Here is a 22,475-nt window from a genome sequence, read left to right as displayed (position 1 = left end):
GCCCTGCTTGGGGCCTCTGCACGGAACATGCCTGACAATTGCCCCACGATGGGGCAAGACAGCAATCTCAGGCAAAGATCAGACACTTAAAAATGCAAATGGATGATGGATGGATGGATGGATGGATAGATAGATAGGTCCTGAACACCAGGGTCTAATTAAAGGACTAAAGGAGGTAATGGATAAGAAAATAAGGACTGAATGGGTAACAAATAATTGATGGATACATGATGAAATCCAGTGGCCTCTGCAAGGGAACACCTGATTGTCGCTCACACTGTATTACTGCACTGGGAGACGCATGAGAACATGAATGTGCTAATTACACGTGGAAGGAGATGTAAACCCAGCCTGAGTTTTCTCATGAATGTTGGTGGACCTTTGAAGAAGTTTCAAATGTATTCAGAACCAATTACCTTCAGTTTAATGATGCTGTGTCCCGTAGGCTTCTCATGTCCGGAAACGGAACTTGTGGTTCTAACTCAAGCTTCCTAGAAGTCCTTCATCCAACCCAGAAATGCTGATGTGGCACAGCTGGGTATGCAGGGAGAGGCATCCTGGCAAGCGAAGAAAGGGATGCAGTGAACCTCCTGGAGCTATTTACACAGATGTGAACACTTAAATATTTCTTTGTTTTATGTCTCAGAATTGGTCACATGTGTATATTAACAACCAAGTATTCATTTTTATTCACTCATTTATTCATTCATTTAGTTCATATTTACCGTGAATCTATTAGGTACCAGGTGCTGGCGATCCCATGGTGAGCAAGAGATGCCATCTCTCCTTCTCGGAGATTTCCCTGGTGGAGGCTGAAGATGTTCAGTACATACATAGAATTATGACATTGTAAAGAAGGCATTTAATCTATCCTGGAAAGAAAGAGAAAAGCCTCCTTGAAGAAAGGGTGGATGAGTAGGAGTAGCAACTAGAGGTGTAACAAAGGAGAAGAGCTTCCAGGCAGGGGAGAGGCACGTGCCAAGACCACCATAAGGCACAGGACTATGGCCCATTCAAGGATGAGGCAAAATGCTGGGGAGGCAGGAGCCCAGGAAGGCAGTGAGAGCCTGGCAGGAGGTGAGGCTGGAGAAGCAGACAGGGGACAGATACTCAGAGTTTCCTGTACATAATGTTTTATATACTTCAAACGTATTCATGGACAGTAGATGAAGCAGGGTTTACAGATTAACAAGCCAAGATCCAGAAAACACCTGTATGAAAGAAAGAGAGAATACCTCAAGGAATTTCCCACCCTCTGCATTTGTCTGTTTCAGCAGCTCACACTCCTGAGGGCTCAGTATGTGCTAGGTCCTGGGTGGGCACGTGGGTAAGAAGACGGACACTAGAGTCTGGAGACCACAGGACATGGAGGCTCCCAGCCTGAGCTTTCAGGGGACCTGGTGGATCAGAGGGGCCATCTGCCGTCTTCCCACACTAGTCTGCATATGAGCCAGCATGGGATGCCGAGTTCGAGACCTGGTTTGCAGCTCATCTCTACTCACCATCAGTGTAACCTACTCACCATCAGGGTAACCTACTTGTCCTAACTGAGCTTCACTAATCTCTACAAAATGGCGATACTGATAACCCCTACCTGACGTAATCTGTGGTGGTGGGTGGTGGGTGGGAGGGGGGAGTGGAAGAGCCTGGCTGGTCCCATCACTGGTGCACAGTAAGTGCCATACAGGTCTGGGGGACCGGATCTCTGCTTGTCAGCCCACCTTGTCCCCCACCAGTCTCTCTGTCTTCTCACTGTAGCCATTGTGGAGATGCTGGAACACTTCAGGCCCCCTGTCCCTGTATCCTGAGGTCTTTAGATGCTCCAGTTCTGCTCAAGCCTACATCTTGGCCAGAGGTGGCTCTGGACGAGCAGCACCAGCTGCTGTGGGTTGAGCGTTGGTTTCCCCACAGCGGTTCCCGCCGCACTCTGGGTAGGGGGCTGGCTCCAATCAGGTGGATTCTTGCCTCTTGCTGTGCTGAGGACACAGGTCTATCTTCCTCGTGTTCCCTCAGGCCCTTCTCCCAAAGCTGTGGACACAAGACCTTGATGCCTCCGACCATCGGAATTGGCTCAGTGCAGCTGCACACCTGGAAGCCAGGCCCTGCAGCTCTTCCTGGGTGTCAGCCATGTGAGTCTGGGAACACCTGATTTTGTGCTGGGAATTTCAGGTCAGGCTGACTCCCTGGGTGCTTTCCTGCTTTAAAACCTGCCGGACTCATCCCCAAATGACTGAGATGATGAAAATGGTGACTTTTTCTCTTTCCTCCTTTCCAAGAGGGTGAGCCCCTGGCAGTGCATGGAGCCCAAAGCCTGCTTCTGCCCCTCAGTGTCTCCTTGCTAAACCTTGGCTCAGGCTGCCCAGAGGGAAGCATCTGAATAGCATTTGTTCGGATAATCAACTGACAGATGACGTTCTAGGAATGACAGAGCTATGGCCACAAGAGCCAGAGACTTGGCAACGTGTTCTTTGGAAGGAGGTGGCAGTGAGAGGGCATGAGAAGGTGAAAGCTGACACCAAATATATTACTTTCAGGTAAGTGTACAAAGAGGCCTTGAAAAACTTTACATACTTAGGGTTCTCTTCTCTTCTAACTGCGCTAACATTTCAGCTCTGATATTTAATGCTTGTGTTAGTTGACTACTTTGTCCCCCTGTTTCTTCAGTGGAAAAACAGGAAAGATATTTTAGCTCCCAGCATGAAGGGCTACTGGGAGAAATACGTTAAAAAAAATTATTTCAAAACATTTGACACATGGTAGGCGCTCCATAAATCTAAGTTGATTTTTATATTGTTTTACCTTTTGCTTGAATTTAGAATGTGTGAAGATCTGTTTTGACTGCTCACTTATTCATTCATTTGTTTGTTCATCAAACATTAACCATCTACGCCCAATGTCCTAAGCCCCAAGAAGAGAACAGGGGGTAGAAAAACATGCTCCCTTCCTGGGGCTCAAGTCTACCATTCACTTCAGCCGCTGGTGCTGATGAGAAGTCTCTGGTGTCAGGCAAAGTTCAGAGATTTTATTTCCTCTTGTAGCTTCATGACTTTCAGGCTGTTCCCACAAAATTGCACTTAATTTTAACTTCATTAACTTCCTGTTCTGTCACAACAGTTGAACAAGGATTTCTCCATGAGCAGTATTCAAATCAGCTTTTAATGAGCTATTTAATTAAAGGCTAATTGAGGTGAATTCATTAAAGATTTCTAATTTATGCTTATCAGGGTAGCTATGTTTTAAGATAAGTTTTAAATATTTGTTTTATATTGCATTGTTTGATCATAAAAGTATGTATAAAATTACTTTTTAAAATTACTAATTAGAATGTGGGTGCATTTTTCTTCCTTAATACTTGAGTGGGACAGTTAGCAAATCAATTTAATATATGTTCCATGTTGGGCTGAGGCAATAAGAGGTTATTAGTGATTATAACTGAGGCTGTGTTGGGTCCATGAAAAATGCCCAAGTCTCTCAAGTGGAGGTATCGCTGGGCTGTCTTTGATCTGGTGTTCCCACCGCAGTGCAAATCATAACTGCTTAGATGAAGTTTCTACCAAGCCCTGGTGACTCTCGGGTTTCAAGTTGACTCCGTGGAGGCTGAGATTACATCTTCCTCATGCTCAACACCACTCAGGAACTGAACAGCCTAAACATGAGATGACCTAGCCAAATACACCACGGCAGCCCTAATCTTCAGAACATCATTTGCTGGGGATGAAAGTTTAGCTCAACAAACAGGAACTGAGTATTTCCTCCTTCTAGGTATGGTCCCAAACACCACGATACGGGTGAACCAGGGTCCATGTTTCAATGGGAGACATACACACAGTACCAGGCAAGTACACGCCATTGTGGTATGTTTGTCCTTTAAGACCAGGAAAGAGCCTCATGAGAGAAGGGCAGTGTGCTAGCCTGACATGGGCAGTCAGGACCCTCCATGAGGATGGGACTCTGAATCTTGGTGGACAAGGAGGTGGTACCCCAGCAAAGAAGGGGGGAAGGTCATTACTGGCAGAGGAAGTCAGGTTAAGTGGAAGAATCTTATGAGGATGAGGATTAATGTGAAGTTCAAAACTGCCACATGGAGATGGAAATGGGAGAGAGGGCTAGCTAGGGAATGAGGTGATCATGAAGGGCATGGTATGAATCTGAAGTTTGAACTTGAACTTTAAGGTGTTGTAGAGCTGTTGAAAATCTGTCTCCTCACCGTGCGCGCGCACGCGCGCACACACACACACACACACACACACACACACACACACACTAATGGAAGGACTTTAGGGAAGGAAAGGGCAGGCTCAGATTCCACAATTGTAGTCCCTGGGGCAGTGACACATCAGCACAAGATTAAGAAGACTGGAGGCAGTTATTACAGTTTCACTGGGGACTTCTGTTCTCTTTAGGCAAGAGGAAGGACAGCTGATAAGTTGTTGTCAATAGATTAAGGAGGGAGGAAGCCAAGAGAAAAACTGAGGGATAAATATCACAAGGTTGTGTAATTTGCATGTAGAAAGAGAATGGTCTTAGTTCAGGCTGCTACGAAAAATACCATGGACTGGGCGGCTTACAAACAGCAGACATTTATCTCTCAGAGCTCTAGAAGCTGGAAGTCTGCGATCAGGGTGCCAGCATGGTCTTGCCCGGTGAGGGCCTGCTTCTGCTTCTGCATCACAGGCTGCAGACTGCTTATTGTCTCCTCACACATGGGCGAGAGAGCCTCCTGGAGTCTCTTTGAAAAGAGCACTAGTCTCATTTGTGAAGGCTCCACCCTCACAAAGAATCACATCCCAAAGGCCCCACTTCCAATACCATCACGCTGAGGGGGTTAGAGTGTCAACATATGAAATTTAAGGAGGACACAAACATTCAGTCTCTAACAAGAAGGGAAAGGAAAACTGGAGGAAGCAGCCAGAGTTTGTCTTAGGTCTCTGGGTGGGTGGGTTCCAGTAGCCAATACACGCCCAGAACACTCTGTTCAATGCCTGCATCTCATTTTAGGAGAGACAATGACCCACTGGGCCTTCATGGAGGTAAACCAGGCTGGTGGAGGAACTGAAATCATCTGCCGTGTGCATCTACTGAAGGAAACAGAACTACTGAGCAAGGAACGGCAACCTGGTGAACGGGCTGGAGAGGGAAGGAGAGGTAGAGTTATGTGACCACGGGGAGGACGACCTAATTTCTCTTCTATGTCAATGCTGACAATTTGAGTGGGTCGACAGTGGACTGGAGGTGTACTGTAAGGTGGTCAGATCCTTGTTCCAGGGAGGGTACAAGAAGAGTCTGGGTACCTACTGGGACTTTCCTAACACAGATTCTTGTCCAGATGGCGTGGGGAGTGGTCAGTGCCACTAGGTCCCTGTCCAGAGCTGCAATTGAATGGTTCCGTGAATCCTTGATTGTGCTAATTAATCAATCATTTGGATCTTTCTTGCAAGGAATGGCCCCTTCGTCCTGTGTGTGCACATGTGAGGTGAATGAAGAAAGCCCCAGCTATAAATACTGTTGAAAATGGTGCTTGGCTAATGTCACAAACCCAACTGAGTAAAACCAATTTCCTTTAAAAGAGCTACTTTGCAATTTACACCACAAAGACATTCTCAAAGACAGGAGGTTGTCTAAGGAGTAGGAAGGCTGATGAATCAGAAGCACCAATCCAGGGTCCCCAGTATGATGCAGGGGGTTGAACGTAGGCCCTTCACACTCAAGCTCTTTTCATTCAGACAACACATGTGGAATCCCCACCATGTGACAGGTGAGGGCAGAAAAGAGTACCCCCTTCCACGCAGCTAGAGACGCCCCCACACAAATGCACCAACAGTTTGAGAAGTAGAGAGAAGTCTCCCATAGGGAACAGGCATAAAAAGATGAGAGGCCTCACTACGCTGACGCTAGGGCAAAGCCAGAGTTTTCACGTCGATCAAGTGGCTGGATTCATTCATTCATTGGATTTCATTAACTCAGTCATTCATTCATTCACTCTTCCACTCATTCAGAAACTGGCTCAGTTTCCCAGCTCCATCCAATGCTCTCTCCTCCTCTCTAACCTCACTTCCACCAGCCCCTCTTTCCTACACAACTGCAGTATCTCCAAACTGGTCTCCCTACATTTACTTCTGCCGCACTGTGATCTCTTCCCCCTACTTCTCTCAAAGCAGTGGCTTTAAAAGCATAGCGGCCCTGTGACTCATTGGTTTATTACCTTCGATGGCTCTTTTACAGTTTGACTCAAAGATCCAACCCAGTACTGCAGGCCGAACTATGTCCCCCAAAATTCACATGTGGAAGTCCTAACTACCCCCTCTCCTCCAATATCTTAATTGGGAAACAGCATTTAAAGAGGTGACTAAGCTAAAATTAGGCTATTTATTTGAACGGGCCCTGACCCAATGTGACCAGTGCCTTTATAAGACCAGGAAATTTGGACACAGATGGGTATAAAGGAAAGGCCACCTGAAGACACAGGGAGAAGGCAGCCATCTGCAAGCCCAGGAGAGCGGTGTCTGAAGAAACCAACCCTGCGGACACCCTGATCTCGGACTTGCAGCCTCCAGAACTGTGGGGAAAATACACACCTGCTGTTTGAGCCTCCACCCAGTCTGCGGTACTTTGTGACGGCGGCCCTGGCAGACTGACACATCGAGTTTCCCCAAGGTGCCAAGTTCCTTGGTTCCAGGAGTGCTCTCCTCGCATCCTTCCTATATCTGGGTCCTTCTCACTCCCCACTGCCAACTGGGGTGACATCTTTTCAGAAACACCTTCCCTGACCCCAGATCCAATGCAGCTCTGTCCTCTGATGAGTCTCTCAGGATGCCTGCTCATTTCCTCTCTTGCACTGTCCAGAATTATCAGGTAATTCAAGCCCCCCTTCCCTCCCCACCATTCTGTAAGCTCTGCGGGTCCAAAAGCCATACCTCTTTGGTTGATTGTTGCAGCCCAAGGGCACAGTGCTTGGCTCCTAATCAGCCCTGAGTTGATTCGTTAAATGAATGAATGAATGACGCACTGATCTGAGCAGCTCTCAGAGGCCCGTTGTTAACCTGGTGTGGAGAAGAGAGAGAGGAACAATTCAGTCATGGGCTCTGTCAGTGTGGGTCGTGTAATCCTACAGGTAAGACCGACATCACCCAGGTAAATAGGACCAAGTACAGTCATGCTGACTTGGGTGAAGTAGCCCAGACTTCACAGACTAAGACATTTTTGTCCCTCCTCCTACGCCAGGGACTTTCTGCAGGTGATGGTGGAGAGGATATCCTTACTGAATAATTTCCGGTTAGCTGCAATGGAATGAAATATTGTGACTCTTAATAAGCTGTTTTTTCACAGAGAAACAATTCAACTTCAGATGGGCGGGCTTGTGTTTGGGGCTCCCCCCACTGCTCTCCCAGCGGTGAATTTGCAGATTCCGATTCTCAGGAGTGTCTCCAACGGAGGCAGCAAAAAGGCAGAGGATCTCTCACGCTCCAGCTGGAGCACAGCTCAGGGAAGAGAAGGCCGGGGAGAATTTACTACCTCTAGAGGCAGATTGATTAGAAAGAACTGCCAGGCAATTTCCATTTGCATTTTTGCCGGGGTAGGATCGGGAGAGGGGGATGGTTCTAAATGAGAACAGCCCCATCATTTTCTCCTAAAACTTGTTCCAATTTGTCTCCCTGCTCCCAGAAGTTACTGCCTTGCATAATCCAGGGAGCGAGGTAATCAGCACTTTGAGTTACATCGGTTTTGCCTGTTCCCCTGATAAAATGGCAAAATTCGCCTGTGAAATCCTGGAGTTCATTATGGTGTCGTTTTCTCTCCCCTTAAATCAAAGCCATTTTATCTCCTTCAGGCTCAAATCAGGCTCCAGAAACAGCATCTTTGCTTCCTTTTGCTTTCAATTATTCATATTCCTTTGCTGACAAAAACCCAGGCAGTACCATCTTTGGGTGAGTTTTCACTCAGGCTCTGCCAGCTGCTCACCAGAGCTGGACTTGAATTCCCATCATTCACTATCAAATGGAAAGCAGCCACCCAAGGGAGAGCCACTGCACTGCAAAAATGCAATTGTGTTGGGGACCCATGGACACAAACTCTTGCACACGCAGACCTTAATTGAAAAATAAAACAATTAGCTTTTAATACTTTTGAAATAACAGACGGAAGCACATTTACAGGATGACTGGGAAGACACAAGCACACGCTGTTTCTTTTTTAATAACATTGAGTTGTGCTCACTGTTAAGCTTATTAAAACAAGAATGCGGAACATAGCAGGGCACCGGGATGCCATTCAATTGATTTATCTGTGAATGGTCCTTGCTCCTGTTCTAGTCTTAAAAACAAAACAAAAACCATAAATTGGAGGAGATACTTCCTCTAAGTAGGGGCTTGTGGTGTTTTAATCTGTCCCAAGGGCTAGTCATACAAGGCTGTGCACTGAGGGGCTTTTGAGATCTGCAAGAAGAACATATAGGCTTTGGACAGTGTGTGTTGGTTGATCTGTCTGGGGTGGTTTATTAATGTGTATGCAGCACTTCATCTCAGGAGGGGGTGCTCCCAAGGGGCTCCCAACTAGAGACCTGAGCCTCACACTAGCCAGCCTATTTCCACAGTAGCTCTGTGTTTCAAGGGTTTTCTTCCCATCCATAGGCCATACCCTAAGACATGGGGAATCTTACAACTCTGTGAATAGGGGGGGTCTATGCTGTCTCCTGGCACCCGCCCACCCCAGATGTGGCCAGGGATCCCCTCGCTCTTCAGCATGGTGTACAAAAAGCCCATGAGAAGTGGCCCCAGTATCTGTCTATCTGCATTTCTAGCTGCCCCCACCTGCAATTCACACCCAGCCACACTCGTCCGCTGGTGGTGGTTTGGCAACGCCAGGCCTTCGCACAGACAGTCCCCCGCTACGTTCAGTTATTTTCTTCCTCTTCTCACACCTTCTTAATTATCCTTACATTTTTCACTCAGTTAAACCCTCCTTCGTGAAGCATCTAACTCAGATAACGTAGCCCCTCCTCAAGTCCCTGCGGTTCTCTGCGGCTCTCCCTCTGCAGATGTTGTGGCCTCTGTGTGGGGATCTTTGCACCTCGCGAGAATATCTTAAGCACTGAGCAAGTCTCAGCTGAGGTGTCTGGCATGTTGTAGGTGCCCAACAATATCTGATGAATGAACTGGAAGCCACCCAGACACACTGGTACACCTTGTTGCAGGGAGGAGATGCTGTGGCAGGAACAAGTGATTTGGTGGGTAGTTTCATCATTTTTCTCATCCAACCTGTAGAGTTCCACAGGGTTACAAACAAAGGACAATATGGAGAAGTCCATTTTATTACTGTTTGATTTTTTTCAAATTATGTTGAAAAAATAGTAATTAGACAAAGGATTTTTGTTTAAGTAACTAGTTCCAAGTCTTCCTACCCAGAAACCAGTGATTTTATCTTTCCAATGTTTGTCCAGATGGACACATGTTTTTGCATAACTGTGGTTACTAGTCCAATCAGGTATTTTGCTTTTCTCCCCTCTTCTTTTTACATTTTTTATTGAGTTATATTCATTTTACAATATTGTGTCAAATTCCAGTGTGGAGCACAATTTTTCAGTTATACATGAACATACATATATTCATTGTCACATTTTTTTCACTGTGAGCTACCACAAGATCCTGTATATATTTCCCTGTGCTATACAGTATAATCTTGTTTATCTATTCTGCATATGCCTGTCAGTATCTACAGATTTTTAACTCCCATTCTGTCCCTTTCCACCCCCTGCCCCCTTGGTAATCACAAGTTTGTATTCTATGTCTATGAGTCTGTTTCTGTTTTGTGTTTATATTCTTTTTTTTTTTTTTTTTTTAGATTCCACATATAAGCGATCTCATATGGTATTTTTTTTTCCTCTTTCTGGCTTACTTCACTTAGAATGACATTCTCCAAGGACATCCATGTTGCTGCAAATGGTATTATGTTGTCAGTTTTTATGGCTGGATAGTATTCCATTGTAAAAATATACCATTTCTTCTTTATCCAGTCATCTGTTGATGGGCATTTAGACTGTTTCCATGTCTTGGCTATTGTAAGTAGTGCTGCTATGAACATTGGGGTGCAGGTGTCTTTTTGAAGTAGGGTTCGTTCTGGATATATCCCCAGGAGCGGGATTCCTGGGTCATATGGTAAGTCTATTCCTAGTCTTTTGAGGAATCTCCATACTGTTTTCCACAGTGGCTGCACCAAACTGCATTCCCACCAGCAGTGTAGCAGGGTTCCCTTTTCTCCACAGCCTTTCCAGCATTTGTCATTTGTGGACTTTTGAATGATGGCCATTCTGACTGGTGTGAGGTGATACCTCATTGTAGTTTTGATTTGCATTTCTCTGATAATTAGTGATACTGAGCATTTTTTAATGTGCCTATTGATCTTTGTATGTCTTCCTTGGAGAATTGCTTGTTTAGGTCTTCTGCCCATTTTTGGATTGGGTTCTTTGTTTTTTTCTTATCAAGTCATATGAGCTGCTTATATAATCTGGAGATCAAGCCTTTGTCAGTTTCATCATTTTCAAAAATTTTCTCCTATTCCGTCGGCTGTCGTTTTGTTTTACTTATGGTTTCCTTTGCTGTGCAGAAGCTTGTAAGTTTAATTAGGTTCCATTTGTTTATTCTTGCTTTTATTTCTATTGCTTGGGTAGACTGCCCTAGGAGAACATTTCTGAGATGTATGTGAGATAATATTTTGCCTATATTTTCTTCTAGGAGGTTTAGTATCTTGTCCTCTGTTTAAGTCTTTGATCCATCCCTTTTTGAGTTGATTTTTATGTATGGTGTAAGGGAGTGCTCTAGCTTCATTGCTTTACATGCTGCTGTCCAGTTTTCCCAACACCATTTGCTGAAGAGACTGTCTTTATTCCATTGTATATTCTTGCCTCCTTTGTCGAAGATTAGTTGACCAAAGGTTTGTGGGTTCATTTCTGGGCTCTCTGTTCTGTTCCATTGGTCCATGTGTCTGTCTTTGTACTAATACCATTTTGTCTTGATTACTGTAGCTCTGTAGGATTGTCCAAAGTCTGGGGGAATTATTCCTCCAGCCTCTTTCTTTTTCTTCAGTAATGCTTTGGCAATTCTAGGTCTTTTGCTTTTCTCACTTTTTTAATCATTTATTGATTTTTCACTTATCATAGTTCTTCAAAGTGTTTAGGCAGGTGCTTGTCTTTTCTTTCCACAGTGTCAGTAAATGTCACGTTGCTATATACTCTTCATACGTGCGTTCCTAAAGAATGGGGGCAATATGTACTAATGTAGGTTTTGATATCCAACTACCTGTGCTAAAATTTCAGCTCCATCATTTCCAGATCCATGACATTAGTGAAGCTACCTAACCTCTTGAAACCTTGGCTTCTTTTTTCTGTAAAATGGGCCTATATTTAATATTCATTTAACATTTATAGTAAATATTTCATACATATTATTGTTATTAAATATACAAAATATTTAAAATATAATTGAGAAACAGTTGAAGCATAATTCCCAGATCATAGGAATAGATCAGTAAGTGTTAACTACCTTATTATTGCTGTTGTTACTAGCAGAAGAAAGTGGCAATTTAAAGCAAAACTTCATATCTATCATCTATAAAATAGGGTTAACCCCTTTTTAGTTGTCATTTTTGTTTGCAGGAGGATAAAAAAGAGGGCATAATTAAAATGTTTATGCTTCTGAAAATAACTGAACAAATGTCTGGTGATTCAATTAGAGGTCAGTGTGTGTGTGTAATCAGAGAGAAATTTACACTAATTTTTAACCATAGTGTGACTCTACATACACACGTCTGATGATAATCGCAGTGGAATAACTGTGACATCAAATTAGACTTGATTGTTGGTTTGGTAGAGTAGGGATGGCTCTAAACAGTTTTCTCTCCAATGGTGGGCAAGTCTTGGTCTTATCTGGGCTTTGGTTTTCTCATTTGTACATCAGGATGGTAGACCAGATTATCTGCAGAGCCAATGACAGCTCTAAAAGTTCTTTTTATTCCTCATACATTTGCCTTTGGCACATGAATGGATTCTCAATGATGCTTCTTTTTTCTTTTGGTTGATCTTCCCATTTTCAATACATCAGGGAATATAAATTATTAGAAGGGACTGCTATTATGAAAGTATTTGATATTCTACTGTGTTGCCATATTGAAGAAATGTGTAGTAATATATAAAAGAGTGGGTCACCTTGGGAAATAATGGGAGTTTGCATCTTCCAACATATTCCACTAGTCATTATGGTGCCCTGGGGTTCCTGTCAAGATGCCAAAAGTATTCCATTAGAAGTTGGGCTTGATAACCCCAGAGGACCCTTTTGTAACCTCAGAGTTCATGAAAACACTCCTTCCTTACTCTGGAAAGATGTTTCACATGAGGAATTGCACAATTAACTTTTAATTGCACTTAGTCAACTCTGTCTTTAAGCTAAAGGGAGGCAGGTCCTCACTGCTTCTCCCATGAAGATGAGCTAAGACTTGGGAACACAGATACTGCAGGTTTGTTTCTCTGCAAAAATGCAGGGTATGCAAAGTTCATAGATCGAATCCATACATTGGGCCCTCAGTCTGCCTCTCGCCAGGATTTATGTCCCAGACACCTGCCATGTAGACAACAGTGGGCCATTATGGTGCTAAAGTTCAGCCCCTCTCAGAGCCAAAGTAAAGAAAGGCAACTGTGTTTATTTTAAATACATAATCAATCATAACCCTGTGAATAGCCACTTTTCTATTAATGCCTTCATATATCATCTAAAGCCCTCTTGATTCTACATAATTCTCTTTTGTCTGCTTCCTTGTCTCACACTTCACAGTTTCATTCAGGGGGTAATACAGAATTTGCTTTTGCAAACAAGTCTCTCCTCCATATTCACTCTTTAGGTCCAGTGTTAGCAAGAGAAGCATTTTCTGTAAATAACGCAGAGAGGAATGACTCATAAACACTCCAGCTACAAGGGATTTGTGGAGCAGGGAAAGGATCAAAAGACTTTTGGGGAGTAAGCCCCCAGGGTCTGAATGCTGACTTGGCCATTCAGTATTTGTGTGACCATAGGCCTTTCTGAATCACAGTTTCCTCATCTGTAAATCAGGAACCTTGTAGGGCTGCCTGGGAAGACCCAAGTCATTGAATACGTAGCAGTTCATGAGCATGACGCCCATAGGAAACGCAGTTGATATTACTTCTCATTCACTTCAAAGCACATCTATATAAATATTTTATAAGAGGCTCATTGACTGACTGACATTCAGAAGTGAGTGAACAACAGAGAGACGCTAAAACTTACATCAACAATTTAAAACAAACGGTTAAAGAAAAGTGGGTGATTAGCTTGAGAGAAGGCTTAGGCGTAAAAAGAGCTACCTTCAAATAGAGAAAATTGAGGCAGCTTGCCTCTTCTATGTCTGAGAGGAGCCTGAGGATCGGTGGACCATTATTTGAAGAGTATTTTAAGATCCAGTTGCTCACACTGTCTACTTACAGAATGGGCTGCCTTCTAGGTTCCGAGCTTACTTTTGCTGAAGGTACGTAAGCATGAGCAGAGTGGTGAGGGGGATCCCAGAGTGCGTTATACCAAACGTATCAAAGGGTATCAAAGGGTGTCTCTACCTTTCCAAAATCTAAGCTTTTCCCAAGAGAGATGATAATTCCTTGGTTAAAATGTTGACGATAGTAAACTCATTATGTTATTGTTACCTCATTATTATCCATATTACCTAGACTCTTGTAGAAAGGAGAAAAGACTGCCACTTATTGAATTGATACTGTGCACCAGACATTGGATATTCATGTCAACCTCATAACATTTTAACCTCATAATTAGTGTAATACCCAGTACCTAGTAGGCCATTAGCAAATAATATTAGCAAGACACAGATGAATGACCCTCTAAAATGCAGTATTGTGCACATTGCAAATGGGGAGAAGACAGTTTATAAACAAGTAGCCATGTCCAGTGGTCTTAAAAAACATGCCCATAATTTTAGAACATCTTTGAGGATGAGTTTTTACCAGCAATATTCAGAAGTCAAATTTCATTTCTTCTTGTGGAGAGTTCCGAGCTGCAAAATCAGCAGTTGAGAGAATCCTGCTGTTTATCAAAAGTTAAGAATGCCAGCCATCAGCAGACAGGACATCTGCACTAATGAAAATGTATGGCTTTGCATTATTAGGCCCATTTGCACAATGCAATTGGAATTGAGTGAGCGGCAAGAACTACAAGATTTGCACAACACACTAGGATAATTTTAATGTTAAAATTACCGTAAATCTTCAATGTTCTGTGTTTACAAATAGGCCATGGAAAAAGAAAGTTCCAGCAGGTGTAATGTTAATATCTTTGTGTAAGTAATTAAAAAAAAAAGGCACCTAGACCAGATGCTAAACCAAGTAAAATCCATGACTTCATTTTCTATTTCCCATAACTAGGAGAAATTTTATTGAACTCCTGCTGGTCTTCTCCATCATGCAGAAGAACAGGGTCTCCCCAACTTTAAATTGTTGTTTTCAGACAGGCCTCTATCCTTAGGAGTCTACCCTAGTGAGGATTTCAGGAATTATGCTCAGACTTCAGGTTAGAACTCCCTAGATCTGTAGCTAGATTAGAAACAGATGTAAAGTCTGCGGAGTACACCATCCTTCCCCCTGCCTCAAGTTCAGCGAGCACGGGAAGGCTCGCGGCTCCAGACGTCATGGGGTTGCTGAAGCAGGAGCCTGCTGACTTCCCCTGAACCTATTTTCTTTCTTCAGGAGCGGTTAATTTTGCATACACCATGGGGTTAAAAATGAAGAAAGCAGGAGGCAACTGATGATGAAAAATAGACTCTGATTGTTTTTCTGTTGAAAGTGTGTGCAGCAGTTTGGGCGCTGCTAAGATTGAAAAGTTGACAGTGAATTGGAGGAAAGTTTTTTTTTTTTTTGGTCATCTATTCATTTACTGCTTTGTGCAAATGTGCATTCTATTTGGTATGTTGAATGCCTTTCAAAGGTCAGTGGTAAAGTCAAGAATAAAACGCCAGTGACGCTCTGTCTTGTTGAATTCCACCAGGTTGAATAATCCACCACAAAAAGTTTAAATTTTTCTTGGATATCCCAAAAAAGGCACTTTTGAACACTCAACTGCTGTCCTCAGTTACTGACCCGGGAATTCTTAGCAGGAAATTAAAGAGAGTTAAGGGTTTTTTTTAGTGTGTGGGTGGAGGGTTGAGGGGAGTCTGTTGCTTTTATGGTTTTTCTCATTCCTTTTCTCAACGAATATTCATGAGTGTACTTAATAAGACCCATGCTCTAGAATTTAACACTGGGAGTACTGAATGAAACAAGAAAAATCTGTTTCTTTTTTTGAGAGGCTTTACAGTCTATTTGGGGATGAAGACCATACAAACGAGTCAACATGAATATACATGAGATAATTGTAAATTATGATTATGACTCATCCTTCACAATTTATCGAGTAATGACTTGACTAATGATCATTCCTTGATTTTAAAAAAGTACTTTGTATTTACCTAAGTATGTGCAAGAAGACTGTGAAGAAATTGAGGGCTTGTAAAGTATCTTATAGACAAAGGTCCAGAGAAGAAAGATGATAGTGAGGAGGTGCTGATGAAGGGATGCTGGGGGAATTACAGGGACTTCCTGGAGGAGGTGGCATTGATTTGGATCTTGACAGCTAGAACAGGGGCATATAAGGAGAAAGTGAGTGTGAGAAGGCAATTCTGGGAAGAGGAGTATCTTGGGCAGAGGCATGGCACAAGGAAAAGAGTATGAGGTGTCATGAAACAAAGAGAATTTGGAAGGACAGTATCAACGTGTATGGGCGAATGACGATGAGGTGAGGCAGGAGTCTGACTGGTGCGGTAGAGACATTTCAGAAAACACTTAGGAATGCCTGCTTTGTAGTCTGGGTAACAGAGAGCCCAAAGTTCCATAAGCAGCCATGCACCCCACTACGCAGAAAGAGAGGAGATCGGGTGACTCCAGCTTCCAGATTCAGAGCCTGAGTGGACTATGAAGGTGACTAGAAGCTGATATCAATGATCCTCATGACTTCGCCCTGGTCAACTTGGTAGCTTCATTCCTTACCAGTGTCTCCCTGGATTCCAAGCACAAATAATACCAGATTCCTTTCCTTGCACTACTTTTGGCTTCTGGGCCTTTGCACGTTCTGGAGCATGCGGTTATACAACACTCTCTCTTCCCTCGCTGTCTGGCTCTTCATGCATCCTTCCCTTCAAGGTTCAGCTTAGATACTACTTCCTCCAACAGGTATTATCTGATTCAGCAAATTGAGTTAGGATTCCTGTGCTGGGCTCCTCCAGCTCTTGCTTCTCCATCACTGAGGATTATGGGTCACACCTACATCATTGCTTGGTTATTTATCAACAGTCTGCCTTCTCCTGTCCTCGTCATATACACATGTAGGTGGGCTGTGAGCTCATGAGGACAGGGACTCAGGGAATAAATAAATGGAGCATGCAAGTTGGCTTATGTTCCAATGGTTCCAATGGCTTCTGGTTTAAAAAAGACTTAATTTAAAAAATTTACTTATATATTTATTAGAATAAAATCACAAAAGTCCTTGTTAAGATAGACATGTTAAGATACATGTCAGCGTGACTGCCTTTTAACAAATGTCACCAGCTTCCTGATCCCAAAATGGTACCAGCTGTAGGACCACGCACTGCCCCATCCCTTTCCACCCTTGCTGTTTCTGGCATTCCTGCCATTATGAGAGGATATATAAGGGTCCTTTTCAAAGGAAGGGGATCACGAAGAGCTGTGGCAGAGGTGTAAAAATAGCATTTGAGCTGAGTGAATAGAAGCCGCATCACTGAGCCGCTGCTGAAATAGAAGATGGAGAAGAGAAGGGGCCCCACGAGCACAGGTGCTGGAGGAAGGCGGCTGGCACCCCTGCACCCAGCGCTGCCCAGACAGTCGTGAGTGCAGACCTGCTTTGGCTTGATCTCAGCTGTTGTGGGTTTAAAAGCAAATAGAGATCAGCTAGAGTCTTTGGATACTCTGGTGGCAGAAGTGGATTTTTCAGTTGAAAAGTCTGTCCAAATTCTCAATGTGCAGGAAGGGAAGATGCAGAGGTGTCCGAAACAGAAGGGTGTAAAGGTAGGAACTGAAGCTGAAGCACGAAGCTGAGGTACTGGGAGCCAGGTTGCAGGTGAGTGATTAGTCTGAGGATGGGGAGCAGGGTGGGGTGTCATTTGGAGCTATTTCTTAGAAAAGCCATTATTTGGGTTTGCTCTTCTAGCCCCATCTTTCCTTGGTCATACATGTCAGGCAAGACCAAATGGCTCTGATTATTTTGGTTTCCTTCCTTGCCTTACATCACTACCACCGCCACGTGCGTGAGCACACACACACACACACCCCTTCTCTTCTATACCTGCACTGCCTGGGTCATGGTGAGGTCAAGGTAGATTCCCCAGAGCTGATGGGACAGGAAGCTCTCCCAAGTCACATTTTACTGCAACCATTAGCTGGGTCCCTAGGAAAAGCACTCAATAGTCACCGAGTAATCAGAGAAAGGCTGCAGGGGGTCCAGAACAGCTAGGAATACACAAGAAATCCTGCCTAGGTCTGACTCAGAGATTGACTGCTCTTGTCTCAGGCGCGTCCTACATTGAATTTAAGAAGACAGGGTCACTGGATAGCACAAGACTCCCAAACCAGCAGAACATAGATTCTTCATGGACAGGGCAATAGAAACATCCTAAAAAGAACCCTCCTGTCCCAGAAGAAACCCTCAGCACCTAAAAAGCCTAGATACAATATAATTGGATACTCATTCTATTAATCTTTACTTAGAATTCAATTCTACTGTATTTTATTGATATATATTTATGTTAAAACATGTGATTATATATGAAGGACTCCTAAGCTGTAACTCTGTTAAATGAAGTATTAGTATTTCTCTTTTCCTCAAATATGTTTCCATGTGTTCCCTGGACCACTCACCTGTCCCTTTTCTCTGAGGTCACTGAAGAAAGGACCAAAAGAGAAGAATGTAAACCTTTCCACTTGATTTTGGAGCTTCATCAAATGTTCATGAAAATAAAAGAGTTTTTGTTTTGAAAATACCTTTTTAACTCTAATGCCTGGTGTAAATGCACAAATCATGAGATTTTGTCACACAGAGACTTGTCCTAAGTGCCCACTATATTCCCTCACCCTCGGGAATCATCATCTCCTTCTTCTAGTCTAAACTCCTTCCTCCTCTCATGGGTTGGAGGATGGAGCTTTTGATCAAGGACCAGCCAAGGGCCCGAGCTGGTGGTTCAGAAGGGGGAGGCAGTGCTGTACAATGCATGAGTCTGGGAATGAGAACGAGGAATGCTCCCCTGAGAAACAGGAGACCCTGGGGCAGAGAGCAAACAAAGACCAAACTGTATAGTAAAGCCAAGAGACGTTCCCAAGGGAAAAATATATGAAGAATGCCTAATCTGGCATCAGGAATAAACAGACAGGGCGATGAGGGGTTTAAGAGTGTCAGTCTTCTCAGTGTAAGTTGTCCTTGGCATCTGTCCCTCCTCAGGTATTTATTGAGCACATGCTTTGAACCAGGTCCTGTGCTGGATGGTGAGGTTACAGGGGTGAACAGAAAAGACTTCTCACTCCCTGATTGGCAATTATGTTCCCTCTGCAATGCTGAGGGAGGTAGAATGAAGTTGGGGTTTAGCTAGGTTCAAGCCGTGGTTTTGTCACTCACTGGTCCTGTGCCTTTGGAGAATTCACTTAATCTCTCTGAATCTTCTCACATGTGGTGTGGGAGAAGGACAATGTGAGGATGAACCATGTGTGAGGTGGGTGTGCTGGCAGGTGCTGGGCTCCCAGCACAGGGAGCTCACAGATGTGTCTTTGGGCCCCCGAGGGTGGCTCAGCCTCTGGTGTGGGGCAAGCACTTCCAGGTGATAGCTGACAATCTTAACCATTCTTTGATGGTACACTGGCATATGGCGATGTCCGTTAAGATCTTCCTATTCCCCAAGTGCCATAATAAGAGGAAAGTCAACTCCAGGTCACCAAGGTTTACTTGGGACCACAAGGCACCCAGAAAACCCTTCACTGCTTCCATCTGAAAACTGATAATAGTTATTGGACAAACATTTAACAGTCATTTTTAGCAGGTGCTTCAGTTTACTAGTAGCAGCCAAGTTTCTCGTCTTCCTTATGGTGAATGGGTTCCCACCCTTCGGGACTCAAGGGGAGATAATACCCATAAGACGAGAAGCATATAAAGCAAAATTTCTGGGTCTGTAAATAGCAGATCAATGGGAATTAATTCTCCTTAAGGAATTCCTTCAGAAAACATGATGACACACATCTTTACTTGGCTGCTTTTTGTCCAGGACCAATGATTCCACTGGCCTTGTTGAAAACGGTTTATAAGCACTGTGGTACCTCTGGGGTTATAGTTATTTATTGACCTACGGTCATTTCTTTTGGTCAACTCTTTTCTGCTGTTTTTACATGGAGAAGAATATATCACAGACTAATAATAATGCCCAATGTAATAACATGAGGGCAGAGTGCTGTGAGGCCCATTGTTGGCTTTTGGCACAGTTCTTTCTCCAGAACTCCCCGCCCTTTGGCATTCTGTCACTTTAATGACACGACAACAGGAACTGGAAAAGTGAATCTGGCTTTTGACCCAGGCAGACCTGTTCTGCTCTGGGGGTACCCATCAGAGGACAGAGCCAGCATCACAAGGGGTCCTGCTGAGCTCAATTGTATTACATTATGTACCTCATAGGCCTCCTTCTCCACGTGGTTCATCATAAATGCTTGTTGTGAACACCCAAAGTGAAAGAATTAATTATTCAACTCAAAATTAGACTCCACTCTGTGCATTTTAAAACATTTTCCGATCAATTAAACTAGCTGCCATGGTTCTGACCACCTCCTATGTGTGCAGTAGATATTAAAACATGTGATGCCAAAACTTCACAGCAATCCTACAGAGGCAGATGGTATTATGGCTACTTACTGACGAGAAAAATGAGGCTCAGACACTGTCACCAAGTCTACTGTGAACAGATCCTAATCAGGCAAACCTGGAAAGCCTTTGAATCCAAGCCAACGCGGGTGCCTCTTGTCTTTTGTTTCAAGTTTCTGCATGTGGATTACTTGAAGCCTGCAAAGGGGTTTCCTGGTCTCTTCTCGTGCCTTGGGTTTCCCATCTGCTGTAAGTCACTGCTGGGATCATGCCGATCTGTACTGGAAGCTGAGCGCTTGAGCAAGCCAGCGTTCCCATAGCGATGAGTGAAGGGACCAACCTTCAGACTCGCCATCAGTAAACTGAGCTGTTCTCGTTTCTCAGCGGCATAGCCTGACATTTAGTCAGAGGGTCTGTAATTCCAATCAACAGCTCAGGATGTGCTGCGTGTGTGTGTTTGTCATACAATTAAAAGGTAAACTGAGGCGGCTAAGGCTTTCATTAAAAGCCATCCGCTTTTATTTATTTAGAGTTTTGGGGAGCTGGAGAAAGTACAAATCAGGAATAGGCCTCCAGGGGACAGCTTTTTACACACTAGCTGATGAGACCAGGCTAACTAGTGGACGGCAGACAGATTGTTAGGTTAAAAAAAAAAATGAACCAAAGAATGTGGTCTTTTGAAGAAATCAGACATGCGATTATTTTTCCTTAGCCACAAAAGTAACCCGAGAGATCCACCAGCCCCTTCTTTGATTAATATTGCTTGCAGTGGCTGCACACTATTCAACTTGGCATTGCATTCATCAAAATTTGCCAGAGCAGACAGGCATTGCCATGTGAGAAGGATGACGGTAAGGGATCCCGTGCTTTGCAGGGAGTATCAGGGCCGCATGAATACAAGAGGTGGACGAACCAGGATGAGCTCATGGCTGGGACTGTCTTTCTTCCCAAGCCATAATGGTTCCATAAGCAGCCCTTAAGATGAAGGTTTCACCCTTCATCTTCCACGTGAGGTGACTGCGTGGGAGATGTTCCTCAGGGATCCCAGTCTCCTCTCCTTTGCCACCTGGCTCCTGCCAAAGGCCAGAAGAGAGCGAATGGCTTAAGGAAGAACCGTTTCAACCATCTGTGTCCAAATGCTGACCCAAACCACACATTCCCGTGTGCTATGTCCAGTGTTTCTGCTTCAGTGCATTAAAAAAAAAAAACCCCACAAATGATTCTGATGTTGAATAGCTTTTGTGAAACACTGATTTCTAAATGTCACACTGACCTTGCCTCGTCACATGTGACCTTTGTCCAGACAGACCCTGAGCTAAGTGGTCATTCCCCGGAAACCTGCACACGAGACAGGTCTTTGTGGTACTCTTACCACAAACCTGAAATACGTCATCCTGGTCCTTACACAACTTCCATCACTGAATTGGATGGCAGCCAACCTCTCTAACTTTAACTGAAGGTTGTGCTAAACACTCACAGGATGAATTCAACGCCTGTATTTGCAGTAAAATTTTGGCAGATAATATTGACCTTCATATTACCCTGTGGCCCTTGCATAATTACCCAGAAAAGAAGTTTTGCTCAGAAATCAAGTTTCTCTTTGACGCAGTTACAAAACCAGGAAGACTTCTCACGTCATATGAAAAGCAGCACATTTTCTTCTTTATCTCGGATGCCAGGGATCTCAGAGCCCCAGTTTATACTTAACCACAGAAACATTTTTAACCCTTCTAATTGCTATACCTATTTCTTTTCCTTTTTACTCTCAATTATTTTCCTTTTAAAATTCCTACTTTATCAGTGTCATTTGAATAAAACTTTTGAAAACTTTTTGTGGAAACAACATTAAAAGTTGAGGATTTGGAGAGTACAGTACGACATCTGCGGGAAGAGGAGGACAGGTTTTGAAGCTCCTACTAGAGGCAAGTAAGGAAAATTAGATGGTGCCATCCTTTCTCTCTTCTGTCAGCTGTAATATGTCTCTGCCTTAAACTCCTCCTTGTGCCCTTCAAAAAAATCACTGTGCTGTTGGACTAGTTTCTTCCCCCACTCAGGCCACATCATAGATCTTCTTAGATTGCGAATATTCCTCATCAGCATGAGCTACGTTTCTAATATTTCCAGGTTCACACACATAAAACTTTAAAATTATATAGGTCTATAGATTTCTCTTATTACTTTTTATATTCAAATCCATTAATATGAAAAATTTCAAAGCCATTTTAGATTGGAAGTAATTCAGCCAGATACGATTTGAATATGAAGTCTGGTTTCAGTTGGTTTAGAAATATTGAGAGGGTGCAGCAGGCGGCGGTTCCTATTTCAGGAGTCTGGCTAAGCTCAGAACCATAAAGTCCGCCTTCCCCAGAATTGCCTCTCTCTGTGAATCCAAAGTGCTCACTTAGGCCAGAGTTGGGCATGAGGGCCACAGCAGCTCTGACCTGTCCCCAAATAACCTTGCAACACAAACACAATAAACGAATGAATAAAGCAGAAGGACAACAAGCTAAAAATCATCTCTGGAAG

The 22,475-nt window shown here is 43.7% G+C and overlaps 1 long non-coding RNA gene across 2 annotated transcripts in view; it reads right to left on the bottom strand.

Annotated features, from left to right (window-relative positions):
• Window positions 1–427: 427 nt before the first annotated feature.
• The window catches only part of LOC140698156 (uncharacterized), a 319,665-nt gene continuing 297,617 nt past the window's right edge, over window positions 428–22,475 (bottom strand). For both annotated transcript variants that reach the window (XR_012075710.1, XR_012075711.1), the window contains exons 4-6: window positions 6,915–7,040; window positions 726–872; window positions 428–557 (exon numbers count right to left, since the gene is read on the bottom strand). This is a non-coding gene — a long non-coding RNA (uncharacterized lncRNA). The remainder of the gene's footprint in view (window positions 558–725; window positions 873–6,914; window positions 7,041–22,475) is intronic.

The sequence above is a fragment of the Vicugna pacos genome, chromosome 9 (genome assembly GCF_048564905.1).
Source record: "Vicugna pacos chromosome 9, VicPac4, whole genome shotgun sequence".
Taxonomy (NCBI): domain Eukaryota; kingdom Metazoa; phylum Chordata; class Mammalia; order Artiodactyla; family Camelidae; genus Vicugna; species Vicugna pacos.
The sequence above is the reverse complement of the archived record's forward strand: the minus strand, read 5'-3'. Positions and strand labels throughout refer to the sequence as shown.